Source organism: Otolemur garnettii, unplaced genomic scaffold, assembly GCF_000181295.1.
Source record: "Otolemur garnettii isolate 467f Iridium unplaced genomic scaffold, OtoGar3 scaffold00291, whole genome shotgun sequence".
Lineage (NCBI taxonomy): Eukaryota > Metazoa > Chordata > Mammalia > Primates > Galagidae > Otolemur > Otolemur garnettii.
The window spans coordinates 842,150-860,587 of NW_003852686.1; positions in this window are offsets into that span (position 1 = coordinate 842,150).

Consider the following 18,438-nt stretch of genomic DNA (forward strand, 5'->3'; position numbering starts at 1 on the left):
CATAGTGGGTCTGCCACCAAGGATGTGACTCATTACATCTCCAGTGTTTCCACCAGCGTCTTCATGTGCGGGCAGTTGGCACGTGGCGTCTCTCTTAGAACCGACAGCTTCTCTGTGGCCAGTATTTCAGAGAAGTTAGGTAGGATTCTCATGATCACACAGGCCAAAGTGCTAGACCTGGGACTGAAAATCAGGTACCTGGGGCAGCCAAAGATTTCCTAAACACGATTAAAAGGAACTAACCAGAAGAGGAAATGTTACATTGAACTTCTCTAAGGTTAAGAACCTCTGGTCGTTGAAGGTCACCCTGCAAGAAGGCAGCTGCTGACAACCCAGAGCCTGTTAAGAAATCTGCAAGTCAGCAAGGAAAAGGTAAGTGACCCACTTCAGAAAAAGAGGCAAAGACTTAAAAAAGTGTGCCATGAACATCGCCCATTAGCCATATAAAAACAATTCAACATCCTGAGCAAGTTAGAACCACAACAGGATACCACTGCTCCCCCACTAACGGCTAAAATTTAAAAGGCAAACCAAGCCAACGTGGCCCCTAGGCACACAGAGCTCGCACTCACTGCTGGAGGGTGCACAGCATGCTGTAAGCCCTGCCCTCATGAGCTAAAGCCCCACAGGATCCCAGGACTTGCAATCCCACACACAGGTCACATTCGAGAGACGCAAGTCCGCTTGTCCAGGCAGAAGACACCTGCAAGGAAAGCCAGGGAGACCAGGCTTATCACGAGGCACCCACGGCACTTATACCAAGAGACAGACTTGGCCAAGGTAGGGGGCGTGCAGAGCTGAATGTGACCATGTCCTTCCATGAAGTCAGGAACCATGACGTGAGCCTCACTTGCGAGGCCCAGGGCTGGTGGTCAGAGAGGAAGAGCCTGCCCTAGGCTTGGGAGGCTGCAGGGGGATTGCCCAGAAGAGATGCTCTGCTTGCCTGGGCATGCTCAGGTGTGTGTGTGTGACACCCGGCCACAGCTGGCACATGGGCAAGAGAGCACTAGGGAGCTGGGGCCCTGGCCCACCAGGAGCCCTGGAAGAAATGCACCCCTGTCACTGCCCTTGGGAACCACCAGCCAGCACAATGGTAACACCTCCCAGCGGGAGGGAGTTAACCTCAGAGCGAAAGACGAGAGGAGGTTCTCACCAGACGGTAGACGGGTTTTGTGGTTGTGCTTTTACCTGATTCTGGTCAGCCCGGGGCTGTAGAAATTATACTGTAGACACTGGCAGGGGTGACAGACAAGGGCCTCTCCCTCCATCCACCCCACCTGCAGAGACGGGCGTTAAAATTTGACTGGCACCCACTGGGTCCAGGGGGCATCCACACCCAAGGTGTCCACTCACCCTCTATGTGAGCCCATCCCCAGATGTCAGGGCCTGCCTAGATGGGGGTTTGGGGGGACAGTGACCTTGAGTCTTATGCTGCTCTCCCAGGGCTGCCTTAGCTGACTCCCAGGAAGAAGGCAGGCACAGGCCTCAGCGCTGTAGGACGGAGCCTGGCACCAATCCAGCCACCCATCCCCAGACACATGGTCTCCCATCCCCTGCCAGAATATCAGAGGGGTCCCCTGGGGCCAGTGTCCCACCCAGGGCTGGAGCCCTGTACCTGGCCTTATGCTGGGTTCCCCCTTGGCCACTGTCCTATATATCACCTCCCTTCTGGTCAATCAGAGGAGGACAGGGAGAGGGGCCCTCCACCCAAGTTCAAGGAGCTCCTAGGCTGTCCTGTGCTCCAAAAGAGCAACCCGCAAGGGGAAGATATTAAAAGAATAAGTGTTGGAGAAGAAAGGCCCACAAAATCGCAGCTCCAGATGCAGCTCCCTGGTCCAGTGGCTCTGGGCACTGAGCAGAGGCCGTTGAAGTTATTTTGGGTCATAGACAGCTTGGAGAATCAGATGAGGTCCATATCATTTCTCCAGAAAAATTCACACACACACTCACACACACACACACACACATACACTTCTACTTATATGCCTCATAATTTCTGGAGTTCATGGTGTCTCTACCAAAATCAAAGTTCATGGGACTGTGCTAAAAATCTTTGCCTCAAAATGCCATTAACAGTACAGAATAAATGACTAAAGAGATAAAATTAGATGTCTACCTCATCCCAAACATAAAAATAATTTCCAGATGGATGAAAGACCTAAATGTGAAATGCAAAACTGTAAAACCCTTAAAAAAGCACAAGAGAATATTTCTACTGCATCCTGGTAGGGACAAGACAATAAATGCATAAATCAGAAAAGGCTAAATACCCTGATAGAACAGCAGACAGAGGACAGGAAAAGGGCAAATCACCCAACAGGACAGCGGACAGGGAACAGGAATGGGCGATTTGCAGGCGAGGAGCTCGGATGCTCCCTGAGGACATGGAAAGGTGCTCACCCCACCAGTGATTGGAGGAAGGTGAGATAAAGCACAATGATACATCACTTCGCATCCATCAATCGACCAAATGTTGATAATTCCGATAATGCCAAATGTTGGCAAGAAGGTGGAGAATCGGGGACCCTTATATATCACTAGTGGGTGGATAAATTGCTAGAACCACTTCGGAGAGCAATTTGGCAATTCCTACAAAAGCTGAAATTGCTCGTGGTCTCTAAGTGACCCAGCAATTCCACTGCTAGGTGATTCCCCATGGCATTCCAGCACATGCTCACAGGCTCAAGATTGCTCATCAGGTATTATCTGTAATAGTAAAAATGTCAACAAAAATGGCTCTGGGCCAGGCGCGCTGGCTCGCACCTTTAATCCCAGCACTCTTGGAGAACGAGGCAGGTGGATTGCTTGTGCTTGGGAATGGGAGACCAGCCTGAGCAAGAGCAAGACCCTGTCTCCACTAAAAACAAAAAATCTAGCTGAGTGTCATGGTGGGCACCTGTAGTCCAGGCTACTGGGCAGGAGGCTGAGGCAAGAGGATCACTCAAAGCAAGGAGTTTGAGGCTGTTGAGAACTAGGACACCTCAACAATTTAGCCTGATGCAACAGAGTGAGATTCTGTCTCAAGGAAACAAAGAAAAAGAAAGAAAAAATGGCCTCTGGTTGGGGAAATGAATAAACACTGGTTTATCCTGGAGTGAAATACTTAACAATAATTAAAAAGAGTAAAGTAGCTTTACATATGCTAGCATGGATAAATCTCCGAAACATAGTATCAAGTCAAAAAGAAAAGAAAAAGTAACAAAAAGATGAACACAGGAAAGTACCGTATGGGCAATTTTTTTCAAAACACTAAACATTATACTTGGTTCATGAACAGACACTGACTTCAGGGCAGCATTTGGCTGTGAGGAGAGAGGGACGCAGTGGTGGGAAGGGGGCGGCGTTTCTATCTGTCAGGTGGTCTTTCTTTTGGAGGTTTAAGAAAAATCAAAAGCAAATACGCTTTTAACTGCTAACGCCTATTTATTTTAGGTAAAGTTTATATATGTGCCAATTGTATTTTGCACTTTTCTATACGTCAGAAATATGTCACTTTTTTTTAATATTTAAAAACAAGTAGTGATTGCTAAAGTGTCTGCGTTTCCCCTCTCTCTGCTGCTGCTGTGACAGCCAGCAGGGCTGACCTGGCCCTGGGCAGGAGGGGGACTTGGTCTGAGGTGGGGACGACCCAACCAGGCCCTTCTGGCCCCCAGCACCTCAGGTCGGGTTGCAGTCTGGACCTGGAGCCTGCATGAAGCAGAGTGTGGGAGCAGGGCTGATCTGCCAAGCTTCTCTGCCGAGCCCGGGTCCCAGGATTTGGGTCCCACTCTGCTGATATCCGCCTGTGTTTTTCAAAGGAATTCCTGTATCGGATTATGATGAGCATCCAGAAGGAAATAAAGAGGACACTGCGGGGTGGGCAGTATAGAGCTCTATGAGGGCTCGACATGGGAGCTGAGGACTAGAGAAGAGAAAGAGTCAGTAATTTGGGAAAAAAAATTTTTTTTCAGGCAGAGAACAAAACAACAAAGGCCCCTGAGTCAGGAAGGGGTTTGGTAAGCTCAAGGGTCACAGAGGAGCCTCGTGTGGATGGAGCATAATCTGGGTAGGAACATTTAGAAATAAAGTAGAAGAGGGTAGAGGCTGAGTCCTGACCCTGATCACTGAGTGAGCCCTGATCCTTCACATCCTGAGCCCTGACCCCGGTCACAGACTGAGCCCTAATCACACACTGAGCCTTGACCTTGATACACACTGAGCCTTGACCTTGGTACAGACTGAGCCTTAAACCTCATGACAAAACAAACTCTGATTCCTGGTTCAAGAGTGAGCCCTTATCTCTGGTCAAAGCTTTATTCCTGAGGACTGGTCATAGGCTGAGCCTTGAATCCTGGTCACACAATGAGACTTCCTAGTACCTACATACAAAATTCTGCTCTAGGGGAGCAAAGATCAGAAAGATGACTGCCACTGGCTCTGCCCCAGTGGTGGCCAGGGCTGTCCTGTCCTGCACATCCACAGCTCCCTCCTTCTTAGGTACCCAAGTCACAGAACAGGTCGGGCCGTGACACGAGCAGCTGTTTCTGGGCCTGTACGGCAGCCACGTGGGCCATGATGTGAGGCTAATTGCTCTCAGTGGTGCCTGGTGCTTTGTTAAAAATTTTTAATGTTGATTTTATTGAGAAACAGAAATAGCACAACATATGCTGTGTGCATCTTCAGCGCTAACTGGCGCCTTGGATGGGCCCCTTACAGCCCCTCTTGAGAACATGTGGGGCCCTGACAAAGATGCCTGCATGTTCCTGAGGGCTGCTCTTAGTGAGGTCAAGTGGGGGCAGCGGTGGGGCAGGGAGGGGAGCCAACTGCAGGAGCCCAGGGCAAGGATTTCCAGGAGGGTCTACCCTGCTTCTGCCAGCAGTGATGGCTCAAGGTAGAAATGGTCTCTGGAGCCTTTGCCTCGAGCCTTGAGTGTTTTGTTTGTCTGGGAATGCTGCGTGGTGACAGCAGGGCTGGCCTCTTCATGCTGACAACACCATGAACTTCAGGGTGATGGGGCCAGAGAATAAAGGCTGGTGGCCACAGTGATGGCTATGAAATATGAGTGACCCACTGTCAGATAGTCACACCTGACCCTCACCCAGGACAGGTGCCTGCTGTGGACAGAGTAGACCAGGACCATCCAGAAAGCACCTGAAGGCCAACAGGACAGAGGGCTGAGCTGCCCATTTTCACCCTGGCCCTGGCCCTGAGGCCGGGACCTATCAGGACCTATCAGGACCCTCATCGGGCTCTTGGGTACAGGCTCACCCCTCTGTCCACTCAGCCCTTAGGATTGGTTCTACAGGCCACACTCCCTGCATCAGCTGGCCCTGTCGCCCACCATGCAGGGATCAGCCACTGCAGCTGGGCAAGGAGGGGAGGTCACGCCACCATTCCCTTGAGTCTCCTTCCCTCCGACACCACGCTGGCTGGAGCAGTCATCTAATCTAGGCTCAGAGGGTCCTCATCTCCACCTCCGTCTGCCTCTAGCCTCTGTCTCCCTGTCTCTGGGTTTCTGTCTTCCTTTTCTCTCTCTCTCCATCCTTCACATACACACACTGAGCACCAACCACCTGCCCAGAGCTGTCCCAGGGCCCTATATGGGGGAAGACAGAGAAGCAAGGGACAAAGGAGAGAACCCAGGTGAGAGCGATAAGGAGGCCACACGTCCCCTGGGGTGGAGCTGTGCCCACCGGGGTCAGGGCAACTGTCTGGGTGGCTTTCGAGCCAAAGGCTATAACAGTCTAGGCAGAGGGGACAGCAAGGACAGGTGCTGGGGCTGGAGGGCCTCTGGGGCAGACCCTGCAGAAACTGCATGGAGCCAGGATGTACCTGAGGACACAGACCACAGCAGGCTCAGGTGACGGGCTCCAGGAGGGTCACAGGCTTCAAATGGACAGTGGGGCCGCAGTGACAGTAAGAGAAGAGGGTTTTGTTCCAGGGCCACCACTGCAGAGCTGCGTGACGGGGACACAGCCAGCCCCATGCAGTGCACAGTGATCCATGTGTGTCATGGGCATCTTAGCTCTGGCTGCATGGGTGGGGCTGATGATGCCCAATTACCCGTGTAGTTGCCCCTCCCCCCACCAGCCTTGAGCACACCCTGCCCTGGAGCCCACCCGCCAAGCCAGCCTCGGCCAGCATGCATGGGTTGACCTGGCTCTGGGCCTGGGAGGGGTCTTTGTAGGTGGTGCCCAGCTCCAGCCCCTCCTTCAGCCCACATGGTGCTGCCCCACCACGTACTCAAAGCTGCTCTTCCCCACTCCTTCCCCAGGTTTTTGCCATTCACCTCCACTCTGTCCCTCAGTCCCTGGGCTGTAAAACCAGGAGGTTCTATGCCTGCAGTAAGCCAAGTGCCTTCCACGCTCTCTCTGCCCAGAGCCCCTTCTGTCCCCTCTTGGCCCTTTGCCTGGACAGGGCTGCAGGGGGCTGAGCGAGGCCCCCAGGGCTAATCAGGCCATGGCTGGCAGGAAACTTGGGGCTGGCCCAGGTCCTGTCCTGCACCCAACTTGTGCTGAGAATGGAATTCAAGAATACAAGCAGAACTCTACATGGCCCTCAGTGCCTTTTCCCAGCTGACCTCGCTCCACCTCCCAGCCCAGGCCCGCCAATCCCCTCCATGTATCCTGCCCCCAACTCACAGTGCTGGCCACCAACTTTCCACTCCCTTCTCACGCTGGCCCCTGGAGACACAGAGCAAGGAGCAAGGGCTATTGCCCCGACTTGCCACCTTCCTAACACCCGTCCTCCTGGGGCTGCCCCAACACCATGCCAGAGCCCAGGTCTGACCTTCTGACCTTCTGAGAGGCTGCAGGGCACCTTGTTGCCAAGTGCTGGGCAGGCACATGGAGGACCCTTCCCATCTCCATGCCAATGCCCGCCCAGGGTGCCCACCCTGCCGTCTCCTGTCTCTGAGGAGGCCTCTGAGCTGCTGAGAGTCACCCCACCCCATATTCTGCAGTCCCTGCCTTGGGGGTCAGTTCCTGGGTCAGGCGCCCTTCCCCCTGTTTTCTACATATTCCATTATCATATGGCTCCTGCAGAGAAGGCCCCGCACTGTAGCCTGTCCCTCTGCAGAGCACTCTCCACTGCAGGCCGTGGTAGAGGACCAGGGGGCAGTGTGACCTTCTCCTCCCCCCTTCCCTCTTCCCTCCTCCTCCTACAGAGCCCAGTGCAGTCCAGGTGAGCAAACTCCAGTGAACAATGCTTGGCTGGCTGACCGACCCAGGGTGCAGGTGGTGCCACGGCAGTGTGAGGAACACCAGGCAGAGGAACCACGGGGTCCAGCACGCTTCCTCAGTGGCCACATGTGGGCCTCTCTAGGGCCCAGGGAGGTGTCATCCAGACCCTGGCTCTGCAGTGTCCAGGACTGGAGAACTCACAGATTTGTCTAACCTCCGTGCTCCCCTGTAAATGGCAGCACTCTCGCCCGGCCCCTAGCCCCACAGTAAGGACTCTCAGACTCACACGGTCACCATGCACGACCCCAAGACACGTGCGGAGAACAGGCCCCAGCGTTCACTGAATACTCTCTCTGAGCCAAGCCCTGAGCTGTCCCCACCCACAGCCCCCCACCACATGCATCATCTAGTTTCAGCATCTGGCACATGGACACCTAATAAATTCTAAAAAACAGAGTAAATCTCCTGCTGACCTTTGTCATGGACTGGAAATCAGGTCCCTGGTGCCTCCTGGGGTGTCTCCAGCTCTGGCAGCCGCTAGCTGCCCTCTGCTCCCTGCACCCTCCCCACCTCCCTCCCAGGAAGGTGCTAATTCTGAGGCCTGACAGCAGAGCTGGGAAACCAGCCCCATGAGAGCTGCAAACCCACAGATTGCTCCAGCCCTCCCCAGCCCACTCCTGGGCTAGGTGCCGGACAAAGCAGCAGGCGAGGGAGCTCCCATCTCCTAGACTTGGGGCCTCTCAGACCATGTGGGGTAACCGAGCTAACAGCAGCGCCAACACACACACACACACACACACACACACACACACAGACACGGGACCTGCGGGGTGGCAGGGCTGGGTGGCAGGGCTGGGCTGCAGAGAGGGCAGAGCAACCTAAGGAAGGCAAGATTCTGCAGCCTCAGCATGCATGCCACCCAGGGAGATTCTGCACAGAGCAGGGTTCGGGCCAATGAAGAGCGTGAGTCCCACACCAGTCACAGCCCAGGGAGAGATTGAAAGACCCGTTTAATTGGAAGCACCTGCTCTTCAATCTTGGCCTGCAAGGAGCCCAGTGCCCAGGGTGCATCTTACGCATCGGCTTCTCCCACTAGTGGTACTCAGAGCATCACCTGAGGGGTGGGGAGGGTTCTGCTGCCCCTCCAGCCTCTGAAGTCTCATGGACAGCACGTCTGGAGGAGAAGGCCTGCCTCTGGGGTGCTTTGGGCAGAAGCCAGGGCTTTCAGCCCCAGTCTCCAGTGCACAGGGGTCCCCAGTTCTCAGTGGTCAGAGCTCAAGCTCAGCTGAGGCCGGTTTCCCCCTTGCCTGCCCCGGATCAGGAGGGACAGTCCCAGAGACGTGGCTCCTCCTGGCACACGAGTCAGCAAACCCAGGCTGACCCTCCACCAGCCCCAGTCCCTGGGGTGCCCTCTCTGCTCCTGCTGCTCAGAACAGGCTCCGTTTTGACCCTGCACACTGTGATGCTGAAGGATCGGCTGTGACTGTCTAGGGAGGATGGGCCTCTGCCAAGAACAGACCATGCATCTCAGGCCCTGCTGCAGCCTCGCACCATCACCCCAGAGGGTGTTCAGGACCAGCCACCATCTCCCTGAGGGCAGCACACCACCCGTGGTGGAGGTGGCGTCACCTGCTCCAGGTTTCCTGCAGGCCACTGTCCACCCTTGAAAGGATGGTCCTGAACTCCTGGCCCCACTGAGATGAGAGTGCGCTGGCTTTGGCAGAAGGCCCACTTCTTCCATGGAGGGAACAAACAGCCTGGCCAGAGGGCCCCACCACCCACCCCTCACACACTGAGGGTCTAACGTGCAGGTGGCTACAAGCCCAGAGCCGTCTAGATGCCTCCAGGGGCCCAGGGAAGGACACCAGTCTCAGGGGCTGGCCAGCAAGACCCAGGTACTCAAGGTCAGAATGGGATCCAACGAGATGGATGTACACACCAGATGCCACTGAGATGGGACCCCCTCAGGTCACCAGGCTAAGGCAAAATCCACAATGGGAGGTGTCCAGGCAGTGCTAATGGAACCCCTGAGGCTGGAAAGTTGATAAAGAAAGATTTAAATAAAATTGGCTCACATTTTTAGAGTTTGGGAAGCCCAAGTTCAGGCAGTGCATCTGGTGAGGGTCTTGTGCTGCCTCAACTCATTGTGGAAAAACTCGAGGGAAGCAGGTGGGAATAGGCACAGACAGCATCCCGGAAGCGTAAGATCTGCCACAACCCAGTGCCGCCATGCCATCCAGTGCTGCCACACTGCCAAGTCACTCAACACCCCCCATCCCAGCAGTCAGAGGCTAGGCTGGGGCCTCCAGGCTTGGGGAGAGTCTAGTGACATGGGAGCCACTAGGACAAAAAGGGCCATCATGCACCACCCAGCATGGCAGGGCCAGTGCTAGACACTCACATCGCAAGAGCAGATAACACAATCCTTGACCTCGAGGAGCTCACAGGACACTCTAGAAGTCCTTAGGTCTCTCCTGGGCAGGCTGGGCTTAGGCCCAGACCCAGGGCAGTGGCTGTAGCTCAAAGGATAAGGGACAAAGGGGCTGGGAGTCCTGTCCAGAGACATGCCACACTATAAATGCTGCCCTCCCTCTGTGGGCTCAGGTAAAGGCCTGGCTTCCCCAGATCCAGTTCCAGGGTGCATGGAGCCTGCCCACAACATGGGAGCAGCCCACCTCCCCTCTTGCACCCCACCCGGGATGCACTGGCACAACTGAGCACCGTGAGGCCAACCACGGGCTTCCTTGTCTGGGTGTCTTGGCGCAGTTCCTGCCCAGCACTGGTGTGGAATGACTGAGGAGTAAATGAAGGTGTGCCCGGATGAATGTGGGGCTCATGCATGGAAGGCAGAGGCACAGGCAGTGCATCCAAGGCTAGAGAAACAGGGCTCGGCCACACTGGGAGCCTTTCCCTGTGCCCCCCTTGGCCCACACTCACACCTCCCTGGACCCCAACCTAGGCACCGAGGATGGGGTAGGTGCTGGGGCAGGGTCCTGTCCCCAGCCGCCTAGCTGCCCAGGACTTTCTGTGGGGTTGATCTGCCACTGCCCGGGGTTGGGGGCCAGGGAGGGCACAAGGTTAGCTTTGCAGGGTGAGCTCAGGGAAGCATGGCCGAGGAGGGGGATATGGGGGCCTGGAAGGATGAGGACATGTCGTGAGCACACAAAGAGGGGAAGTGAAGACAGGTTTCTCCCATAGCCAGTTGTGCTGGCCGCTGGGTCTACAGATAGGCTCCCTTGCCTCACTGTATTAACTCCTCCCCCACCAGATCCTAATCACCCCCAGAAGCAGCTGCTATTAGCTGCTCTCCTGAGCCTCCAAATCCCCGGCGCTCAGCAAATTCCCCTCTGATTGAGGCAGCTGTGCTCAGAGGCTACGTCCGCCTGCGAGCTCATCAAAGCCCCTCAAAGGAAAGATTAACAGCAGCAGCCCGTCAGCTAGGGCATTGTCGCCGTCAGCATGTGAGCCATGCTTGGCCACTCCGGGCCCTGCCGAGGACATAGAATTAGAGAATATTGGACTCTTAGAAGCACAGACTCTAAGCAGCACAGGCTTTCAGAAGCATGGAATCATCCAATCTTCCCCCCAAATCAGCTTAGGGTGCTGGAATTTTAAGGATACATCCTTTTAGAAGCTTAGACTCTTAGAAGTCACCTCAAATTTTATTCTGATTAAGTTTAGGGTAAAATAAGTAAATCTAATCTTTGACACTGTCTTAGAAGCCTAGGATCTTAGCTTATTCAAAGCCTAGAATTGCAAACATCTGTGAGCCACAGAAACTGTGTCATCTGGGGAGCCGGAGGGAGAGAAGGCTTCTCAGTGCAATCTGCACACTCAGCTGGGAGCCTCTTTGAGCCCCCACAGGGCCCTGTGCCCTCCCGGCTTCTCACATGCTGGTGTGCCGGTTTCAGGGGTCCCAAATTATGTCATCCTCCAACTCTGGGCCCCAGGTCCGGGGTAGTCCCCATGTGGTGTGGTCATGGGTGGCTCCCTCTGCCATGGGTGACATCAGGCCCCGCCAGGGCTTCCCAAAAACTCATACCTGGCCTCCTGGGCCCCCACAAGCAGATGGCCCCAGGTCCCAACAGACCTGCTCTGTGGCATTCTGATGTACCTGAGCCTGGAGCCATTTGTCAAAGGAAGCCCAGGGCCAGGAAGGAATCAAGCAGTGGGGACCCAGCTCTGGGGTCCCACAGGCCCCTACCATCTCAATGCCACACACGTCACAGAGCACAGGGAGAGCACAGGGTGAGAACACGGCTCCATGTGCCCCACTGTGGGCTTGGGAGGGACAGCACCCTGAGTCCATCCTGGTACCTGCCCCTCTGAGTCTCAGTCTCTCTATCCACAAAGTGGGCCCCTGAGGCCTCTTCTCAAAATCATAAGATGGAAGTCTGATATAGGCAGAGGAGGACCCCAGCCTACCTCTCAGAGGCAGAGAGCCAGCCAGCCTAGTCTTGGTCTCTCCAGAACTCTCTAGCATCAGAGTCCCCAAGGGCATGGCCAAGCCTGAGGGGCCCTGTCTGGCCAGAGGCCAGGAGTCACCAGACAGGGAATGACCCGGCTGGACAGGTGACTCTAAGGGCACTGGGCAGGGGCTATGCAGGCTGCCCTGTGGGAGTTCCTCCAGTGCCTCTCCCAGGCTGACCCCCAAAGTGTCTCCTTCCCACTGACACGTATCCCCACCGATATTTAGATACGCCTGATGGAAAGGGTCATCCTTGGGACCCTCCCCTGAACTTATGGAACAGCTACAGGATGATACAGGGGCGGAAGAAAGGCTGTTGGCAGTTGTTTCTCGTCCTCCCCCCAACGGGCCAGGAGGCCGGGCTCTGTCACTTGCCCCAAGGCATCCCCGCTGCTGCTGCATTCGTGCTATTTGTTTTTTAATTAAATCATAGCTGTCTACATTAATGCAATTATGGGGTACAATGTGCTGGTTTTATATACAATTTGAAATCTTTACCTCTGTCATGTTTACATGGATAAAGCATTCCTGCTATTCTTAACACAGCCGTCTGGCTACACATCCTGAGTTAGTCCTCTTGGGGCCCCAGTCACTCAGGCATCAGACCTCCACTGCTAGCCTCAGCATTCAAGGCTCCCTGCACAACTAGAACATACTGGCTTCCCTCCTGCAGTGTCCTGCAGGCCTCATGCCCCAGTCACATCAGGCCCTCTGGGCCTTTGCAGGGTGGCTCTCTCTCCTTAAGATGGGCTGTCCCCTCAGCAACTGGTTCCCTCCCTAAGACTAGCTGCCCTGACATGCCTCTTGTGCTGTCTGCCCTCTGCCCTCCTGATGGAGCTGTTCTCTCTCCTCCAAGCCCCCAAACTGTGCCTTCCACTGGCAGGTGGTATAGTCACTGGTACTATTCCTGCAGAGCTCACAGGGGTCCTGAGTTGCCAACTGCATCACTTACCCCAGAATGCTGAGGACCCTGATGCTCGAGAGGTCGGGCAACTCAGGCAAGGTCACACAGTTTGTAGGGAACACATCCACATTGCTTATTTTAAGAGCCTCTGAAGTCAGTGCCTAGAGAAGGCCATGTGGCTGGTGACCCCAGAAGTCCTGTGGAAAAAGGTGCAGCAAATCAGGGAAGGACACAAGGTCTGGAGCCTTAGTTTCTGCATCTGGGAAATGGACTGATGTTTCCACCTACCTGAGACGGTAGATGTGAGGGGTAAGTGAGATAGAATTAAATGCTTGTTAAGAACATGCTCAACACGGTGCCTCAAACACAACAGGTGCTTGGCAAGTGGGAGCTGTGGAGAGGTGGAGGACCTCAGTGAGCCTGTCTCTTCTGCAGGGGAATAAAGGGTGCTCATTCCCAGGCCCTTGCTTTCCCAGGTGGTGTGCTGTGTCATTTTCCAGCTACTGATTACATTTCAGGTGTCTATGATCTCTGCCACGTTAGCACAGAACACAATTTTAAATTTCAGAATCGCCATGGGCACACCTGGAGTTACTGCCACCCTGGTCTTGCCGCAGTAGTTGCATGCTGGGGTTTACAAAGTGCATGCTGCAAACAATTGCACTTGTGCCGTTGACAACAACGTGGTGAGGACTGTTCATCAGGAGGAGGGCACAAAGGCTCAAGGAGGTGAGGGTCCTCCGGGAGCTTGGGGTAGCTAACTCAAGTCAGGGACAGAGTGGAATCCAGCACCAGAAGCACCAACGTGGGGACCTGTCCCTCCCCACCCCAGGTCTGTGGAGGAGTGAGACTGCCCACGTCCCCAAGACCAGGAGCGAGCTAGCTCACACCCACCCTGCAGGTCAGCCAGCCTGTCCTGAGGACTCAGTGACTGATGCTGGGATGACCATGTGACTCCCACAGGAGTCACGTTTCCTGGGCTTATCAGGAAAGGAAACCTTCTCCGGCGGGCTAAGTGCCTGGCAGAGAAAGAAGAGGAAGGACCACAACGATGATGTCATGGGACGCCCTGGGCTTCCCTCTTTGGCTTGAGCAGTTGAGATGAACTCTTCTCCCCGGAAACACACGGCACATGCCGTGCTCCCCACTGGCTCCTGAGTGAGGAGGTTGGGACCCCAGCTGGGGATTGGAGCCCCAGGAGGGGAAGACTTGAAGCAGTAAGATAAGGGCACAGGACAAGGGTCCCTTTGTGCCCTGCGCTTCCTGGCATGTGACCCTCGCCTCTGATCCCTGGAGAAGGCTGGCAGCGGGCCACGCCCCAGAGGACTTCGCCGTGTGGCCGCTGTACTGCAGATGCACCCAGCTGTGCAGGATGGAGGCACAGGCCCCATTTGCCACTAATGACGAACAGCTGTTTCTTGGCAGAGGCATTTGCACTTCACGCTTGGGGAGGCAGAGCCTGTTTCCCTGCCAGGCCCCTCAGCCATTATGAGCCCGTTAAGGGTGAGAAGAGTCCTGTGAGTCAGCCTCCCAGGGGCTCCTGGCTGGGGAGGGGGCGGAGGCTGAGTCAGCGAGACCACTAGACCTTCCCGTTTATCAGGAAACTTCCGTGGGCAGGGAGACCAGGAGAGGGGGAGCGGGAAGAGGGGCAGAGGGAGCAGGTAGGGAGAGGAGAGATGGGCAGGGAGAGAACGAAGGAGGTCTGTCTTCATGGAAACCTCTGTCTGCATCCAGGTTGGTGAGCGCCTTCCTGGGGTTGGGGGTGGAGGAATCCCTGTAGGCTTGTGGCAGCAGGGAGCAGAGTGTTGGGGGCCTTTCTGAGAGCACCCTGTGTGCACTGCATGTCCCTTAGGTCCCAAGGTGTGCCTAGGAGTGCATGGAGAGGATGGTTGGCTGAGGGTGGCTGCTCTCTCCCTCAGGAAGCAGGGCTTATGAGGGGCCATGGAGATGCAATGCTAAGATGTAAGATCTAGGTCTTTATTTACCTACAAAGTCAAGGACAGCAGGCAAGTGACCAAGAAACATCTGATGAATAGCCATGCGGTGGGTGCAAGGGTCAAAACCAAAGGATGTCAGGACTGGATCCAGGCATGAGGGCAGGGCTGGACACACAGCCTGGCTGCACTCCAGGGCTCTGGGGCCAAGGCTGCTTCTGTCCCTGAGGGGCCAGTGCTACAACTGGCCTAGACTCTGAGCTCCACACTGAGCCTTGCTTCCTGTGGCCTTGGGCTTCCTCTCTGCCCCCTGCACTTCAGGCTCCCACCTGCAGAGAGGGTGGTGGAGGTTGTGAGGCCTCTCACCACACATCCAAATTACCTCCCTCCTACTCTACCTCTGTGCTCTGGCCAGATGACTCACGGTCACTCAGTGGCCCATCAGCAGGAATCTGTCCCCAGCTCCGATGCTGCCCCTCCCCTCCGACAAGGATGACTCAAAGCACCAAGTTCCCAGCAGCTGTGGCAGAGCAGCTGCCCCCAGCTCATGGAGGAAAAGCAGGGGCTGGAGGCTGAGACGGCCCCTCCTGGGCCTTGAGGCCCTGTGGGCAGCTGTAGAGTGAGCTGAGAGCGAAGTGCAAGGGCATCAGGGAGGCCTGGGCTGCTGTGATCCTTTCCTCTCTTCTTTCTTGCCAGTTCGTGGGAGGCCCAAAGGCCATCGCCTAGCCAGAGCACTCACAGATCCGAGGGGCAGCTATAGCAGCCCCCACGTGGCCCCAAGCCCCAGGTGAAGCCAGCACTATGGTTGTTGTCACAAATGTAGCATCTATCTTGTAGTCTCTTTCCTTCTCAGCCGAGTCTCTCACCCACCAGAGTTAGAGATTGTGTTGTCGGATTACTCAGCTCAGCAGCAGCTGTGGCTGGAGCTGGGGGTGACAGGAAGGGGACAGGCAGGTGCCTGAGCCTATCCACCTCCCAACTGTCCTCCCTGGGGCTTCTTGACTGGAAGGCGCTGGCTCAGCCTTCAAGGCCCAGGCCTCTCCCACTTCCCCCAGGAAGTATCCCCACAGGGCTGATCCCTCCCTCTGAGACCTGGGCCCTATGCCTGAAGCCCCCCACGTAACAACTGCCAGGCGGCTACTGCTAATACCCCCCAGCTGCCCCACCCCGCTCAGCTGGGTTCTGCCTTGATTTCCCCACTTGTGCCCAGTTTCCAACCTCAGCAGACTGAGACCCTGCCCAGACCCCATCCTACCTTCCACCAGTGGGGCTGCCATAGTTAGTAAGGAAAAGACAGGGCACTTAAATTGAGATGCATTTATGTTCCTCTAAAGTTAAATTCCAGATGAACAACACAGAGAGGGTGCCAGAAAATGTATACACGTTTTAAGAAAGGAAAAAAACTGTGTTAAAATTGTAATACTCAAGTCACATTTGACTTCTGCAATTAGGAGAGATACAAGATACAGTATAAAAGATGACCAACATTGGTACATACCGAGTGTGACAATTCCAACACTACACAGAGGAAGAGGACAGAAGCCAGGCCAGGGATTGGCACAGAAAAGATGAGCAAGGGGCCTTCAAAAGTGATGCCAGAGCTCAGGGTCCAGGACTCCAGGCTGCACGGACACTTCATGACTTGAAAGCTTTTTGTTTGTTTGTTTGTTTTTTAGAGACAGAGTCTCACTTTGTCGCCCTTGGTAGAGTGATGTGCCATCACAGCTCACAGCAACCTCCAGCTCCTGGGCCTAGGTGATTCTCTTGCCTCAGCCTCCCAAGCAGCTGGGACTACAGGCACGCACCACAGCGCCCTGCTATTTTTTTGTTGCAGTTTGGCTGGGGCCGTGTTTGAACCCGCCACCCTCGGTATACGAGGCCGGTGCCCTACCCACTGAGCCACAGGTGCTGCCCATGACTTGAAAGCTGGCAGTAACGTCGGTGGAAAAGAACAAACTCTGTAAAATAATTTAAAGAGATGTACTCTGAGCCAAGTACATGCCACCAGCCTTGCTCAAGTGTCTCCCCATGGTTGAGTTACAGTTAAGTTTTATGTATTTCAGGGAGATGGGAATTACACACAAAGTCATAAGTCAGTCCGTGGAAAGTGTGCCTGGGTTTGGGCTGGAAAGGTAGAAATCTTGAAGCAGAAGATTACAGGCTATGGGTGGGTTTAGAGTCTTTGATTTGTGATTGGTTAAGTGGCTCAAAGGAGTAGGGCGCTGGCCCCATATGCCGGAGGTGGCAGGTTCAGACTCAGCCCCCACCAAAAATTGCAAAAAAAAAAGAAAAAAAGAAATGAAGCTTTGTCTCAAGACTCAGAACATTTAAAGATAAAGAAGTCTGTTAATCAGCGACAAGCCCCTGGACACATGCCCAGACTCAAGGGATGCATGAAGCAGTGGGTGACCTGTACATGACCATTTAAGCTCTGCCTTGCACGGCCATGGGCCCAATAATGAGTGACAAATGGTGTCTCTAATGGAGAAAGCATGACGAGGCAGATCTGACCTCCCTTCTCATGGCCACAACTCATCTTTAGGGCATTTCTGGAGTTCCCTTGGCCGGGAGGGGGCCACTCAATTGGGGGAAAATCTTAAGATTTTACCTTAGTCCACAGTGATTATGGTTGTTATGAGGGAGGATACCTGGGAAAAGTAAAGTCTGAAAGAACAAAGGCTTCTCAGAGAAGCCCAAGGACACACCTGCAAGGTCCTCCCCATGGTAACCCAGCCCTTAGGAATTTCCAAAACTTAAGCTTCCTGGTTCCTTGAAACGAACGCTTGCTGCTGGCTTCTGCACTGTAAAGCTGGTACGTGATTCACCAGCTCCAATGAGAAGTAACGTGTAATTCCTTCATCCATCTACTTGTGAGTCCAATAAAAGGACAAGGATGGGGCTGATCAGGGAGCTCAGCCATCTTGGATTCTAATCTGCTGTGGCTCCACCAGCTAAAATAAAATTCCTTGCCCTAAAATCGTTGGTGAGTGTCTATTGGTTTCAATTTGCCAGTCATGCAACACGTGGAATTTCTGCTTTGACCCACCAGAAGCACCATCCTCACTATGGAAACTTCAGATGCATTTCAAGTGAAGAGTGAGAAGAGAATGTTTTGACTGTCCACACTATGCTCAGTTTAATAGCCAGCCACGAGCCGTGCTTGGACAGCTGACCGTGCATATGGAGGAAAATAAATCCATGTGCACTGAAACGAGACTCACAGGAAAGTACAGAAAACTACTCCATGATATCAGGGTAAAGAAGAGTTTTAAAATAAAATGCCCTTAAAGACTTATAAAAATGATCAAATTGAATAAATCAAAATTTGAACCTCTGTATGAAAAAGGGCCATAAACATAGCTAAAAGGTAAGTGAGACAGATTTTTGAAAAATGTAGCAAATAATGGATCAATAGCCAGAATACACAAAGAACATCTATAATCAATAAGGAAACAAACCCCCTCCCCACAAAAAAAATCAAAGCAAATAAATAGACAATTCACAAAACAGGACATCTAAATCACAAATATATTTAATATATGCACTGAGATGTGATGCTAAGACCAATATTCATAGGAATAACATTTCATATCTCTCAGAATGGCAAACACGCGAAAGTCTGACAATTCCAAGCAGAAGGGGGGGTTTGGGAGTGGGTGTGGCAGTGTGTGGGCTGTGGGGGTGAATGTGGGAGGTTGTATGGGAGTGGATGGGAGTGGGTGGGGTGAGAGTGGGTATGGGAGTGGATGTGGGAGGGGGTGGGAGTGGGTGGGGTTGGGAATGAATGTGGGAGTGGGTGTGGGAGAGGGTGTGGTAGTCGGTGTAGGAATGGGTGAGAGTGGTTAGGAGTGAACGTGGGAGTGGGTGAGAGTGGGTGGGAGTGGGTGGAGGTGGGAGTGGGTGAGAGTGGATAGGAGTGAATGTGGGAATGGGTGGGAGTGGGTGGAGGTGGGAGTGGGTGAGAGTGGGTGG